Consider the following 16,443-nt stretch of genomic DNA (forward strand, 5'->3'; position numbering starts at 1 on the left):
ACATTTCAAAAATATATCTAGAAATATCTCCATGCTGTGCTAGTCCCCATCTCCCTTGTGGAGATACCTTATGTTGTTTCTGCCCTTTATTAATTATTTCTACGATTTGCCCACATCCTGAGGACTCAGGATAGGTGGCATTACTTTATTCTATAATTTATACTACTAATGAGCCTTTTAAAGCAGTAAAAATCAGGGTGGCGGGCTAGATGACAAGTCCACGAAGGATGGATATTAGAAAAATCAACCAATCTGAAAGCCTTTTGCTCATAATACCAGATTTTTGGATTGACTGAAGCTAGTCCCAGTTTGAGAGTAAGAGGATGGAGGGGGCATTAAAGGGAAGTTATGCAGGTTTTCTCTCCCCCTCTATTTCATCCAGATAATTTCATGTAGTAGTTATTAGACTAAAGCTCTCTGGCTGCCATCCGTAAGTGTCAGAGCACAGCAGGGATTTCAAATGCCTGTCTGGGTGACTGGGAGGGGGTCTGCACTGGCTGCGGCAGGTAACTGATTTAGGTTCCAATTAAGGATTGGCTGAGGAGGTAAGAAAAATAGAAAAGCATAAAGGAAGCCACTAACCTATGCGCTTTACATTTGTCTTCTCCCCCCTCCCCCCAGCCTTTCTTGAATTTGGGTTTAAGATGCTTGACTTTACAAACAGTTATAAACAAGCTGTGTAAATGCGGGGAGGTTAGATTAATCAAATCTGGGGGGGGGGAGAGGCTGTTTGAACTGCCATGATCCCAGAAGTTCATCACAGACAAAAAAAAAAAGGAAAGGTTCCTTTGAAACATCATAATGATTATTAACCCTTCATTTTTCAGGGGCCAATGTAAACCGTTAAGGAAGAAGTGCATCGTGCTTTGAGTAGGCCCTACGCCAGCCTTTCTCAACTATTTAACCATTGAGAAACCCCTGAAACATTCTTCAGGCTCCAAGAAACCCCAGAAGTGGTGTGACTGTGTAGAACATGGTTGGGAAGCATAGCTGTGTACATGCCTACCTGGGGTCCCTCCTCTTCACACACCCACCAGGCCCCTCATTGGCCATTTGTGGGGGGGGCAGGTCGATGACTATATACGTCCATATTACTTGATGAATGTTTAACAAATTTAATATATATATAAAAATTAATTAACTCCCACCCATTCAGGAAACCTTTCCAGGGCCTTCAAGAAACTCCAGGGTTTCATGAAATCCTGGTTGAGAAAGCCTGCCCTACCCAGAGAGTAAGAGAAATTCAACTTATTTTGAGTACCATTTAAAAATGTTCATTTATAAGCCTATTCAGGTACCCAAAAGAGAATAATATATTCTACACCCTGCTGTCCAAGCGCTGTAGATCAGACTCAATAGTTTGAACTCATTTCATGCCCTGATCATGCCACTAACTTTAGCTTTCCATTTTATTTCAGCATTTTGCACTCCACCCTGCCCCCTACCCCTTCTGCTATTTGGGATAACTAGTCAATTTTCTTCGTAATGGCTGCCCTCACAACACTTCAAGAGCGCTCACTTGAGTCATGTTAAATGACATAAAAAGAAGGAAGTTTAGCTGTGGCAGAAAGAACAATGGTGATAAGAGGTACTGTGCCACTTACCAAAGTCCAGTTTGACTGGTAACAATAATTAGAGGGAGAGCACTTATTCCCGCCTTTTATGTTGTTATGTTTCTGCTCCCTTTTACCTTTGTCCTGTGTGCCGTTCTTGCAGCAGGATTACGAGGGATGTAATAACTTCAGAGCAAAGCAAAAAATATTTCTCTTATAACCTATACAAATAGTACAGTTAGCCCTAAAAGCTCAATTACTTTGTTTTTCAAGGCAAAAAACAACAACTACATGATGTAAACTCAAACAGCCTAGTCTTAATCCTATTTACTCAGTGGGGTTTTAAGGGTGCAGTCCACTTTAAAAAGTTTGGCTTAGTCCAGGGATGAATCCCTACTCAGATTCTAGGGGGACTGCCTCGTACTGTATTAAGATAACTTGGGGAAATCTGCACTAAGTAAATTGTGCTTTCTGAAAAAGGCTGGTTCTTAAGCAAATGCTTAGTTTCCAGCTATGTGCAGAATGTTAAATGTATGCATGGTCTAAAAGCTGGGTTTGAAGCTTAAATTCTTTAAAATATTGGTAAAGGAAATATTTTTTCCATCGGAATACCCTTAAATGTTACGTGTGTGTTGAACTCACTCTGTTTCTACATTTTGTACTTCTATGCTATTCTTGCCAGTTGGCCACCTGCAACCATAAAACTGAAGATTTCATAAATTTATATGGTCCCATTCTCCAGTTAAAAAGGGGAGAGGCGCTGTATTGCTTCAAGGAAGAGGCGGCACTTGTGTTGCTGTGTAAACAAGAGATCTGTGGTTGTAGAAAGTGCTGTTAGTCACAACTTATAGTACTTACAAGGCAAGAGAGAGACAAAGATAGTTTTCTATTGCCTGTTTCTGGTGTCTGCTATCCAAGTACTAACCAAAGCTGACCCTTGTTCACTTCTGAGGTCTGTTAAGATCAGATTAGCTGTGGTCATCCAGATGGGGGAAATTTGTAGTATGTATTTTTTTAAAAAATTGTAATCATTTGATGAGTGGCAGGAAACAGTTCTGTTCTATTTATTTATTTATTTATTTATTTATTTAGATTTATATACCGCCCTCCCCGAAGGCTCAGTACCAATAATTAGATATTGCTTGATTAGTACTTTGGTCTGTAATTTATACTTGAAGGCAGATGTAAACCAATTTGAACAAGCTCATAGGAGGTCAACAAAAATGATTGGGAGGTGGTCCTGGAAAAGCCATGTGAGGAAGAGTTGAAGGAACTCGGTGTGTTAGGTTTGGTGAGGAGGCACACAATTAAACTCATCAAATACCTGAAGGGCTGACCCACAGAAGAGATCAATGATGCCATCTCTATGGCTGCAAAGGCAAGACTAAGATGGGCTTAAGTTACAGGGTGGTAGATCTCAGCTGAACTGATAGGAGAAACTTGAGCCACTTTGGTATAGTGGTTAGAAGTGTGGACTTCTATTATGGTGAGCTGGGTTTTATTCCTCACTCTTCCTCAACATGGACTGATAAAGCTGTTCTGACCAAGCAGTAATATAAGGGCTCTCTCAGCCTCATTCCCCCTCATAGGGTGCCTTTTGTGGGGAGAGGAAGGGAAGGTGATTGTAGCTGCTTTGAGACTCCTTCAGATTCAGAAAAGCAGCATATAAGAACCAATCCCCTTCAAGGGTCGCTGCCTTGTCGTGGTAAAGGGACTTACGTGGCTCAGTGAAGCTATGAGCTATGCCGTGCAGGGCCACCCAAGATGGACAAGTCATAGCAAAGAGCTCTGACAAAAGGTGATCCACTGGAGAAGGAAATGGCAAACCACTCCAGTATACCATGAAAACTCTATGGACAGTTACAAAAGGCAAAACGATATGACGCTGGAAAATGAGCCCCTCAGGTAGGAAGGTGTCCAATATGCTACTGGGGAGGTGCAGACGGCTAGTATGGGTAGCACCAGAATGAATGAAGCGACTGGGCCAAAGCTGAAAGGACGCACAGTTGTGGAGGGAACTGGTGGCGAAAAGACAGTCCGATGCTGTAAAGACTTTTATTCCATAGGAACATGGAACGTCAGATCCATGAATCAAGGCAAGGAAAAGCAGTCTTGGGATACAATCCCCAAAATGACAGAAAGATCTCAGTTCGAATCCAAGGCAAACCCTTCAGCATCACAGTAATCCAGGTCTATACCCCAACTACTGCTGCTGAAGAGGATGAAGTTGACCAGTTCTATGAAGCCCTACAACACCTTCTAGAAGCAACACCAAAAAATGGTGTGCTTATCATCATGGAGGATTGGAATGCTAAAGTAGGAAGCCAAAAGATAACTGGGATAACAGGCAAGTTTGGCCTTGGAGTACCAAATGAAGCAGGGCACAGGCTGGTAGAATTTTGTCAAGAGAATACAATGGTGATAGCAAACATTCTTCCAAAAACCCAAGAGACTACTCTACACATGGACAACACCAGACAGTCAACACCAAAATCAGACTAACTATGTGCTCTGCAGCCAAATATGGAGAAGTTCTATACAGTCAGTAAAAACAAGACCAGGAGCCGATTGTGGTTCAGATCATCAGATTCTTGTTGCAAAATTTGGGCTCAAATTGAAGAAAGTAGGGAAAAGCACTAGGCCACTCAGGTATGAACTAAATCATATCCCTAACGAATATACAGTAGAGGTGACAAATAGGTTTAAGGAATTAGATCTGATAGAATGCCTGAAGAACTATGGACGGAGGTTCGCAACATTGTACAAGAGGTAGCAACTAAAACCATCCCAAAGAAAAAGAAATGCAAGAAATCAAAGTAGCTGTCTGAGGAAGCTTTACAAATAGCTAAGGAGAAAAGGGAAGTCAAAGGCAAGGGAGAAAGAGAAAGATACACCCAATTGAATGCAGAATTCCAGAGAATAGCTAGAAGAAATAAGAATGCCTTGAATGAACAGTGCAAACAAATAGAAGAAAACAATAGAATGGGGAGGACCAGAGATCTCTTCATGAAAATTGGAGATATGAAGAGAACGTTTCATGCAAAGATGGGTATGATAAAGGACCAAAATGGTAGGGGCCTCACAGAAGCAGAAGAGATTTTAAAAGGGTGGCAAAATTATACAGAAGAACTATACAAGAGTGAGCTTTAACATCCCTGATAACCACAATGGGGTAGTCACTGACCTCGAGCCAGATATCCTGGAATGTGAATCAAATGGGCCTTAAGAAGTCTCAGCAACCAAAAAACTAGTGGAGGTGACAACATTCCAGTTGAACTATTCAAAATCTTAAAAGATGATGCAGTAAAAGTGCTACATTTGAGAGACATGACGTCTTATTTGGTAGCCCATGCATAAACCTTTTTTGGCTGGAGAGTAAAGCCTTCTCATGACCTGTTTTTGGCTCTTGACAACCAACAAAGGACTTGTGTTCCTTCTTCTATACAAACTATAATCCTCCTATTAAAAGAAAAATTTTAGTCAGCTATTTGCTCCCCAGCAGAAGCTGTGGCGAAACAGGCTGAGCTCCTGGGTCCTGTTGGGAGTTTCCACAAAGTGGGAGTTACTGTTCATTTACATTACACATTATCATTAAGTTTGTATAAAGAAAATAGAAGACTGTTAATTGGGAGTGACTTTTAATGCCTCCCTGTCTATGGAGGCTCAAGTCACGAAAGTAGCCCAAACAGCTTTTTTTCATCTTCGCCAGGCCTGGCTACTAGCGCCCTACCTGTCCTCGGAACACCTAGCCACTGTGATCCATGCAATGGTCACTTCCAAACTAGACTACTGTAACTCGCTCTACGCAGGCCTACCCTTGACTCTGATCCGGAAGTTACAGCTGGTACAAAATGGGGCAGCTAGAGTCCTCACTAGGACACCTTGGAGGGCCCATATTCAGCCAGTACTCTGTCATCTCCATTGGTTACCAGTCTGTTTCCAGGTCAAGTTTAAGGTGTTGGTATTAACCTTTAAGGCCATACGCGGCTTAGGTCCTACGGACCTGCGGGACCGTTTGGTTGCTTATGCCCTCCACAGGGCTCTCCGCTTTGCAGGTATGAATCAAGTGACTGTCCCAGGCCCTCGGGACGTTCGCCTGGCCTCGACCAGGGCCAGGGCCTTTTTGGTAGCCTGGTGGAATGAGCTCACGGAGGAGCTACGGGCCCTGGCGGAACTACCATCTTTCCGCACTGCCTGTAAGACAGAGCTCTTCCACCAGGCGTATGGTTGAGGCCAGGGCAGAGCCCGGGTTCCATCCAAGATCCCTAATCCATCGGCCAGTTTTTCTCTCTCTCTCACAGAATTAATGTCTGACCTCTCTCTGAACAAGCGGGAAAAGTGGGGAGAGTTATAGAATAGAATGCCATCCTTTTATATTAATAATGGGGTATATGGGGTTTTACTTTGATTTTATATTTTATTGTGAACCGCCGTGACACCTTTTGGCGAACGGTGGTATATAAATCCAACTATAAATAAATAAATAAATAGATAGTGTACCTTTTTTATACCTTTTCTAATTGTAAAATTAGCTGTATACCTGTTCTATTTGTATAATTAATTTGATATTTGACATTCCATTGTGGTGAGTTTATTTATTTCACACTCAATATGCCAGCAAATTTGGAAAACTCAACAGTGGCCACAGGATTGAAAAAGGTCAGTTTACATTCCAATCCCAAAGAAGGGCAATGCCAAAGAACGTTCAAACTACCACACCATTGCACTAATTTCTCATGCTAGCAAAGTTATGCTCAAAATCCTACAAGCTAGATGGGAATACCAGAGCATCTTATTTGTCTCTTGAAGAAGAAGAAGAAAAGTTGGTTCTTATATGCCGCTTTTCCCTACCCGAAGGAGGCTCAAAGCGGCTTACAGTCACCTTCCCATTCCTCTCCCCACAACAGACACCCTGTGGGGTGGGTGAGGCTGAGAGAGCCCTGATATCACTGCTCAGTCAGAACAGTTTTTATCAGTGCCGTGGCGAGCCCAAGGTCACCCAGCTGGTTGCATGTGGGGGAGCGCAGAATCGAACCCGGCATGCCAGATTAGAAGTCTGCACTCCTAACCACTACACCAAACTGGCTCTTGAGAAACCTATATGTTGAGAAACCTATATGCAGGTCAAGAAGCAACAGTGAGAACCGAGCATGGAATCGCTGATTGGTTCAGTATTGAGAAAGGAGTTCGGCAAGGCTGTATACTGTCGCCTTGCCTATTTAACTTGTATGCAGAGCACATCATGAGAAAGGCGGGGTTAGAGGAGTCACAAATTGGGATCAAGATTGCAGGGAGAAATATCAACAACCTCAGATATGGAGATGATACCACTCTAATGGCAGAAAGTGAAGAGGAACTAAAGAGCCTGTTGATGCGGGTAAAGGAGGAGAGTGTAAAAGTTGGCTTGAAACTCAACATCAAGAAAACGAAGATCATGGCATCTCAATCCCTATCAATCCCTGGCAAATAGATGGGGAAGAAATGGAGATAGTGACAGATTTTATTTTCCTGGGCTCCAAGATCACTGCAGATGGGGACTGCAGCAAAGAAATTAAAAGATGCTTGCTCCTGGGGAGGAAAGCTATGGCAAATCTGGACAGCATCCTAAAAAGCAGAGACATCACCCTGCCAACAAAAGTGCGTTTAGTCAAGGCTATGGTATTCCCAGTTGCAATGTATGGCTGCGAAAGTTCGACCATAAGGAAGGCCGTCAAAGAATTGAGGCTTTTGAACTCTGGTGCTGGAGAAGACTCTTGTGAGTCCCTTGGACTGCAAGGCAAACAAACCAGTCAGTCCTAGAGGAGATCAGCCCTAACTGCTCCTTAGAAGGCCAGATCCTGAAGATGAAACTGAAATACTTTGGCCACTTCATGAGAAGGAAGGACTCCCTGGAGAAGAGCCTAATGCTGGGAGCGATTGAGGGCAAAAAAAGAAGGGGACGACCGAGAATGAGGTGGCTGGATGGAGTCACTGAAGCAGTTGGTGCAAACTTAAATGGACTCTGGGGAATGGTAGAGGACAGGAAGGCCTGGAGGATCATTGTCCATGGGGTCGCGATGGGTCGGACACGACTTCACACCTAACAACAACAACAATGTATATGGAAATCTCTATCACCGTTCAAACACCACTTATTGGGCCAGCATCCCCTCTAATAAATGATTACCCAACAGGTGCTGTTTGGTTCTTCAGATCTAAGTCTTTCCCTATCCTTAAATATCGCCCTATGCCCCTCGCAGGGCCTTACACTCTGTGGGTACTAATTTACTGGTCATTCCCAGCCCCAGGGAGGCTCGCTTGGCCTCGACCAAGGCCAGGGCCTTTTCGGTCCTGCCCCCGACCTGGTGGAATGAGCTCCCGGAGGAGCTGCGGGCCCTGCAGGAGCTTTCAACATTCCATGGGGTCTGCAAAACGGAGCTCTTCCACCAGGTCTATGGTTGAGGCCGGACAGCAAGGGAGATCAGCCCCCCCCCGCTCCAATAGGAGTGGCGGTAGCGAAGCCTACCTCCCCACTCTCTTTGCACCCTCCCCTCTAGATGAGGAAGTTTTGGGGAGGTTAGGTCCAGGAGGAGTTTTTTTTTTCCACCGCAGCATCTTGGGTTTATGAGGTTGCTTGTATTGTTGGTTTTAAATCGGGTCTAAGGGATTGTATTGGGTTTTTTTTAATCCAAATGTTGTAACCCGCCTTGAGCCTTTGAGGGGAGGTGGGTAATAAATAAAATAATAATAATTACTAAAAATGTAGGAATTTTGCCATTTTTTTTTTGCTTGTTGGTTTGTTTTTTAAGAGGGGCTGTAGCTTAGTGGTAGAGCACATGCTTTGTTTCTAGATGGTCCCCTGTTTAAGAGTTAGAAGTATCTCAGGGGGAACCTTTCTCTGCTTGAAACCTTGGGGAACCACTGCCAGCCAGAGTCCGTAGTAGTTAGTTTAAAAAAAATACCATGGTCTGGCTTGGCAGAATGCATCTTCATGTGATGCTCTGTCATTTCGAGGTACAGTAATGGAAAACGGCAAAGAGGACCAGTTTTCTTTGTCACGCACATTAGCCAGTTCTGGAAATTGTGTAAAAGACCAGAGTTTAGTGTTCCACTTGGTTGCTGCTGACTTCAGTTAAATTTATTAGTTCTCACGTGTAATATTGGAGCGGGAAGCAGACGAAGGTGTTTCAGCAGAGGAGGTTAAGCAGACCACTGGTGAATAAAAATGCTTATAGGTACCTACAGCCTTGCAGACTAAGCTGGTGCAGCTCCGTAAATCACAGGGATGGCAGACTGCTCTGGGAACCATCTATAAGCTGTTTGAGTGTCTCGGAGGGTTTGAGCATAATAAATAAACGAGGGCTATGTTATCTGCATCAGATGATATAACAATCCGATGATATACAGAAGATTTGTCTTTAGTAGGAGCAAGTGCTAGCGAGCAGCTACATTGCGTTGAATTGCAAGTGGTGGGTCCCGAGTTCAAGACAGCTACTTCACTCACAGAACAGTCCACTTGGCATTCACAGCCACAGGATGATAATCATTAATGGCTGATCTTCACATTAAACTTTAATGAGCACAGGTTCCCTGGGCCCATCCTGCTTTCCTCACAGCCACACACATACATAAAACATTTTAAAAGGCCTTTCCTTGTGGTTCCAGGCTGCTTACATGAATACTTAAATTTAGATGGGTAGCCGTGTTCTGAAGCAACAGAACAAAAGTTTGCGTCCAGCGGCACCTTTAAAATCAACAGAAGTTTCATTTTCAGTATAGGCTTTCATAGAATCATAGAGTTGGAAGGGGCCTCATGGGTCATCTAGTCCAATCCCCTGCACCACGCAGGACACTCACATCCCAACCGCTCATCCACTGTCACCTGCCACCCCCTTGAGCCTTCACAGAATCAGCCTCTCTGTCAGATGGCTATCCAGCCTCTGTTTAAAAATCTCCAAAGATGGAGAACACACCACCTCTCGAGGAAGCATGTTCCACTGAGAAACCACTTGAACTGTCAGGAACTTCTTCCGGATGTTTAGACAGAATTTCTTTTGAATTAATTTCATACTATTCGTTCTGGTCTGTCCCTCTGAGGCAAGAGAGAACAATTCTGCTCCATCCTCCATATGGCACCCTTTTAAATACTTGAAGATGGTTATCAGATTCCCTCTCAGTCATCTCTAGGCTAAACAGACCAAGCTCCCCCAACCTTTCTTCATATGTCTTGGTTTCCAAACCCTTCATCATCTTTGTTACCCTCCTCTGGACACGTTCCAGTTTGTCAACATCCCTCTTCAACTGGGGTGCCCAAAACTGAACACAGTACTACAAGTGTGCATGCATGCTTCTTAAGATACATTGCCACTGTTTTTGACAAGGTGTGCATGCACACAGAATATTAGACCCAGAATTAAACTTAAAGGTGCTACTAGACTCAAACCTTTTTTCCAATAATAGTTAAAAACACTTCCCATTACAAACAAAAAATAAAATAGCTGATTTCATAGAAGGGATGTTACAAGAGACAGAAGAGTAAACAGCTGTTCATTTAAAGCAATAGAGCTGAAATAAAGTACTGAAGACAGATCTTTCATATTTTATTTTATTACAGATACATAAATTGCAACTTTCAACTTGGGGGGAATTGGGTAATTTTTAGGGGGGTGAACATTTATGGAGGATTTTTCTGCTCTCAGAATGAGAATTGTCAGATTTCACTGCCTGTCAAAACACATTTTGGTAAGAAGCTTTGCATTACTGGTGGAAAATGTGCTTGGAATTGAAATGATAAACAAAGATTGCTATCTGAATTTTAGGAATTTAATGGGCTAATGAAGTTTTGCCAAATTTCAGTCATGATCTAGTAGTGTGTATGAAAGAGAAACTGCAAAAATATCTTCCTAAATTTGTTGTTGCTTTTTTACTGTATATTTTTTTAAAAGCTCATGGCAGGCTAGAAATCTATGAAATAATATATAGTATGGAGGAAAGTATATAAAGGAAGCTTTTTGTCTTCCATAATGTTAAAATGAGGTATTATCCAATTAAATGGATGGGCAGGAGATCCAAAACAGCAAAAAAGGAAGCACTTTGTTGTGCTATATGTTATTAACTCAATGAAGTAAGAAATGTCCCTAGATTAAATTATTTTTGATCATCTGCTCGGAAATAGAGGCTGCAGAACAAGGTAGACCCTTGATCTGATCCCATAGGGCTTTTGTTTTCTTAACTGAAATCACAAGCTAAATGTATGCAATAAAAGACGCAATCCTAAACTGATAGGGATGCCCACTCTGGGTGGGAAATTCCTGGAGATTGAGGGATGTAGGGGATGGGAAAGGACCTCAGCAGGGTATAATGCCATAGTGTCTGCCCTCCAAAGCAGCAAATTTTTTTTTGGGGGGGGGGAACTGATCTGATTGCAATTCTAGGAGCTCTGCAAGCTGTACCTGGCAGTTGGAAAACTGATAAACAAGCCTACTTAGAATTTTACTCAGGTTTATTCACTGGGGCTTACTTTCAGGTAAGAGTTCTTAGGAATACACTGAAATTTTATTTTGGTACTTTTTGGTAGGAAGAGGGACAGAGACAGTCATTCTGGGCAATACAAAGTCTGATACATTATTTACCTTTATCCCCTGCCTTTCTCCAACAGGGGACCTAAAGCAGCTCACATTCTTCTGTCGTCTTCGGTTTATCCTTACAACAGCCCATGAAGTAGGCTGGTCTGAGAAAGGGTGAGTGGCCCAGGATCACCCAGCAAGCTTCCATGGCAGGTGAGGATTACTAACTCAGGTCTTTGATATCCTCACCACTATACCATACTGGCTCTGTCAGCGTAAAGTGGAATGGAAAGTGTTGAATAACTGCAAAGTCATGTTTTCTGTATCTGTGCCTGACCTTTGTAAGGGAACCCTCAGGCATAATACCTAAACTGTAACTTTTGAGCAGCCTGAGAAATTGAGGAAACAAAATTCTAAACTAAATTTGAGTCCAATAGCATCTTAAAGGCCAACAAATTTTATTCAAGGCATGAGCCTTTCAAGTGCATGCACTGTAAAAATGTTTCGTGTTTGCTGCAGTTAATTTTCTACCTTTGTCCAAGAAAAGGAATCCTTAAATGTAACAATAACAATTACGTATTATAGGCATTAAAATTATGCGAGGGATGGCAATTACAATGTAGTGTGATATACACCTTTGGGAGATCCAGGAATGGTACTAGAACCTGCACCATCCCCTCCCACAAAGCTGTCTTTGCAGCTAGCACCTGCTAGGCCCGGCTTCAGGGCAGCCCCAGTGAGGCATCCACACCAGCAGCCACAAAGGAAGCCCGGGTCAGGTAAGCACTAGGCTTAATCATGCCAAGCAAAAGCCCATTCATTGAGGCCTAGGGAGGGGCAGGCCCAGGGGAAGCAAGGGCAAATTTGGAACATAGGGACATCAGAAAAGCCCTGCTGGATCAGGCCATTGATGCATCTTGTCCATCCTGTCTCACTCAGTGGCCAACCGTTTCCTTCAGAGAGCTGCCAACAGGGCAGAGAGGCCAAGGATTTCTCAGGAACCTAAAAAGAGTCCTGCTGGATCAGACCAGTGGCCCATCTAGTCCAGAATACTGTTTCACACAGTGGCCAACCAGTTCCTCTGGAAGGCCAACAACAGGACACAGAGGCTGAGGCCTTCCTCTGATGTTGCTTCTTGGGTTTGGGATTCAGAGGCTTAGTGGAGTCACCGCAGCTGGTAGCTACTAATAGGCTTATTCTCCATGAAGATCTAATCCCCTTTTAAAGCTGTTTATTACTGTGGACATCACGACATACTCCAGCAGTGAATTCCAGATTTTAATCACTCTGCGTAAAGAAGTAATTTTTTTTTCTGTCCTGAACCTACTGCCATCAGCTTAATTGAATGCCCTCGAGTTCTAGTGTTTTGGGAGAGGGAGAAACTTTCTGTCAACTCTCTCTACCTTAGAGGGTCTACGGCCTCTCCTAGCCTGTACCTGGCACAGTTAATATGGGGCCAGGGGTGGCTAGAGGAGGAGGGAAAGCTGGCCGCATTGAAGGGGGGAAGGAGGAGAGAGACCTGCCAGAGGAACCTAGCAGGACAGCCAAGGGCAGGCCAACCACTGGAGTGGGCAGGGTACAGTGGTTCATGGTGTGCATTAGACACAATTTGGTTTCTTCTCCCAAATGTAGATGAAACTGGCAGTTCAAGCAAGTTACCTGCTTTTACTTTTTTCCAATACAGTTATGTATGTTGATGATGTACCCATACCTCACTCCTGTATGTGTGTGAAGTGTTCATCACGTCACTTCCAATTTTATGGTAACTCTATGAATTAATGTCCTCCCAAATGCTTTCCTCCGGTCTTGCAAATTATTGACTTCATTGAGTTAACCATCCTTCTTCTTTTCCTGCTGCCTCCAACTTTTCTTAGCACCTAGTATGAAAGTATGATAGCCCCACTTGAGTCATTTTTGCTTCAAGGGAGAGTCCAGGCTTGATTTGATCTAGAACTCACTTATTTGTCTTTTTTGGCAGTCCATGGTATCAATTATATTGTCCTCCAACACTGCATGTCAGATAAACCAGCATTCTTCCTGTCTACTTCCTTTGTTGTCCAACATTCACACCTATACATAAAAATGGTATGATCTTTGTTGCCAGAAACACCTTCTTACACTTAAGAACTTTTCTAACTCCTTCGTAGCTGCCTTTCTCATTTCAATTTGCTGGTTACAGTCTTCCTTTTGATTGATGGTGGGTCCCAAAAAATAGAAAATCTTTATCAACTTCAGTTTCTTCATCATCAACTTTAAGTTGTGTAATTCCCCAGTTGTCATTTCTTTTGCCTTCCTGATATTCAGATGTAATCCCGGTTTGGCATTTTCTGCTTTAACCTTCATTGGGAGTCATTTCAGGTCTTCCCTATTTTCTGCCAATAATGTGGGTTCATCTGTGTAACTCAAATTATTAACATTCCTCCCACCAGTTTTCACTTCACCTTTATCTAAATCCTATCCAGCTTTCCTTATATGTTCTGTGTATAGATTGGATAGGGAGGGATGAACTAGATCCAATGGGATGAAATTAATTCAAAAGTAATTCCGTCTAAATATCCAGACGTTTCTGATACAGCAGTTTCTCAGTGGAACAGGCTTTATCAGGAGGTGGTAGGTTCTCCATCTTTGGAAAATTTTAAACAGAGGCTGGATAGCCATCTGTCGGAGAGGCTGATTCTGTGAAGGTTCAAGGGGGTGGCAGGTTACAGTGTCAGCGACAGGGTTGTGAGTGTCCTGCGTGGTGCAGGGGGTTGGACTAGATGACCCAGGAGGCCCCATTCCAACGCTGTGATTCTATGGAGATCAAATACCTGTTTCTGATACCTTTGCCAATTAGAAGACATTCTGATTGTTCATGTTTTGTCTTAAGAGTAGCCTCTTGACCAGAGTACAGGTTCCACATCAAAACAATCGGTTGTTGTGGCACATCCATTTATTTTAAAACGAAACATAACTTTCCACGATCCACACAATCAAAAGCTTTATACTGCTGAATCTGCTGCCACTTAAGATGGCAGATGGCAAAACCACATTGAGCATAACTCTTACGTTGTTTGCCAGTGTGAACATTCTAAGTATTGCTCGGTTTTTACAGATGTAATCTTACACACGGTTCTGAAAGCTGTTCGTGAAATACACCAAACAAGCTTGAATGGGCGCTGACCTTGACAAGAGGCAGTCAGAATACAGACAACCATTAACTAAGCAGTATATAGAATCATTTGACGAGTCTATAATCGTTTGATAAACATGGCATCTCTAACCCATCCAAGAAGTTAGATTTTTTTTTTTTTACATACACCCCAATTCATATTTGATCAGAAATCTGGGGAAAAAATGGTACCAGTGTTCCCACCGCTTGGACCAGGTATGAGGGGAAATAACTTGCATGCAGTGAGCTTCCCAAACGCTTAGGTATATTTACCATGCTAAATTCACCATTAGGGGAATTCCTACAAAGAAACAATTTTTTTTGTTATTATTGTTTGTATATTGCCCCTCCCCTTGTATTCAGGGAAAGTGATTGGGCCAGGCACATGAACACAGGCCCTCAAAAATTCATGTGCCACAGGCATTAGTTACTCACTTTTTACACATTTGCAGTGAAAAACACATGTATATATGCAGCGAACATGTTTACTGTGTAAAAGACATTCGGTGAAAAGCAGTAGAAATCAGCTCCTTAGGAAGCTCAGAAATTAATTCAGCCTTCCAAAGACATTTTTAATAGAACTGTCATAGGATTAAGACCTCCCGTGATGAAAATGAGTGTTTGCTTCAGCATGCTTTCTTCTAAAAGGTTTCGCATTTTACCTAGCAACAAAAGAGCACAGAAGTATGACAATATTCTTGTTGAATTGAATTCTGTGATGCAGGGAGTGTCTCTTACACTAAATTTGTTTCTCCCATAATGCATTGCTTGAGAGTTCGGCAGCCTGTTTATTCAGAATTAACCACCAATCAAAGAAGAGGGCTTGCGTTTTTAATCAGTGTGCACAGTGAGTAAATTTATTGCATTTCCATAAAACAATATCCTTATGCCCCCTTTTTTTCAACAAAGGCAAAACACTGTTCTGAAATCAAAGTCTTAAGAAGCTAGCCACATAAAACAAACCAGTATATGTACATACAAATACATGGCTTGAGATGAAATCACAAAGTTAAAACTGAGAAATACTGGTCAGCTCAGGCCCTTATTCTCATTTTGGGGAACAAAGCTCATGACCTTTTTTTACTAGCGCTGTATTTTTGCCTTACTGGAAGTTTGGGTTGCCAGCTCCAGGTTGGGAAATTCCTGTATATGGGGTGGAACCCCAGGAAGAAAGGGATTCGGGGAGAAGCGGGACCTCAGTGGGGTCCAATGCCATGGAGACCGACCTCCAAAACAGCCATTTTCTCCAGGGCTGATTCTGCACTTTGTTTTTTTCCCGGTGTGGATCCTTCTGAATCCAGATCGATTTCAACTCGGTCTTCCTCTCCCCTCCCCTCCCCATTGAAACAGAAAAGTGTTCTGCACAAGGTTAGGGAGGCTCAGAAGGGGAGGGGGGAGCCAAGCCCAGGCGGAACCTCTTTTTCTTTCTTTCTTTCTTTCTTTCTTTCTTTCTTTCTTTCTTTCTTTCTTTCTTTCTTTCTTTCTTTCTTTCTTTCTTTCTTTCTTTCTTTCTTTCTTTCTTTCTTTCTTTCTTTCTTTCTTTCTTCCCTTCCCTTCCCTTCCCTTCCCTTCCCTTCCCTTCCCTTCCCTTCCCTTCCCTTCCCTTCCCTTCCCTTCCCTTCCCTTTCTCTACCACGGGAGTGAGCCCTGACCAATCAGGGCTTCTCTACCACGGCAAACATGCTTTCTCAATCCGATTCTGAAAATACTGAGGGTTATTTCCACTCCTAAATATCGCGGGGAAAAGGTAGGGTCACACCAGATCAATCATGTTTGTTGCAAAGGGAAATTTTAAATTGGACAAAATCAAAATGGAAATCGCATTCTGTGTAGATGGCAGGGACTGAATCAACCTGGGATTGGAATAAAAGCTCAGTGCAGTTTATACCCAGGTGAGCTGATCTCTGTTGTCTGGAGATCTGGTAATCCCGGGATTCTCCAGCCATCTCCTGAAGTTTTGCAGTCCTACTGGAATCTTTACCTTTAAGACCAAATAAGTTTTACTCAGGGTGTAAGCTTTTGTGTGTGCGCAGTCTTCACCCGATACAGTGAAACAGAATATCCTCACATATAGGTAGAAAGAGGGTAGGGGTGTTAATTACCAGGAAGAGCCAGCTAGTGTCAAGCTGCATAAGAAACTGGGTGATAACTAAGATTGGTTTAAGGCGGTTATCAAAACCTGTTTATAACTGTT

General features: G+C 42.8%; 1 long non-coding RNA gene across 1 annotated transcript; it reads left to right on the plus strand.

Annotated features, from left to right (window-relative positions):
• Positions 1-1,151: 1,151 nt before the first annotated feature.
• On the plus strand, positions 1,152-15,437 carry LOC143836459 (uncharacterized). Its single transcript, XR_013230619.1, has 3 exons — positions 1,152-1,588; positions 11,191-11,311; positions 15,023-15,437. It is a non-coding gene; the product is annotated as an uncharacterized LOC143836459 (long non-coding RNA).
• Positions 15,438-16,443: the final 1,006 nt, after the last annotated feature.

This window comes from Paroedura picta, chromosome 4 (assembly GCF_049243985.1).
Source record: "Paroedura picta isolate Pp20150507F chromosome 4, Ppicta_v3.0, whole genome shotgun sequence".
Classification (NCBI taxonomy): Eukaryota; Metazoa; Chordata; class Lepidosauria; order Squamata; family Gekkonidae; genus Paroedura; species Paroedura picta.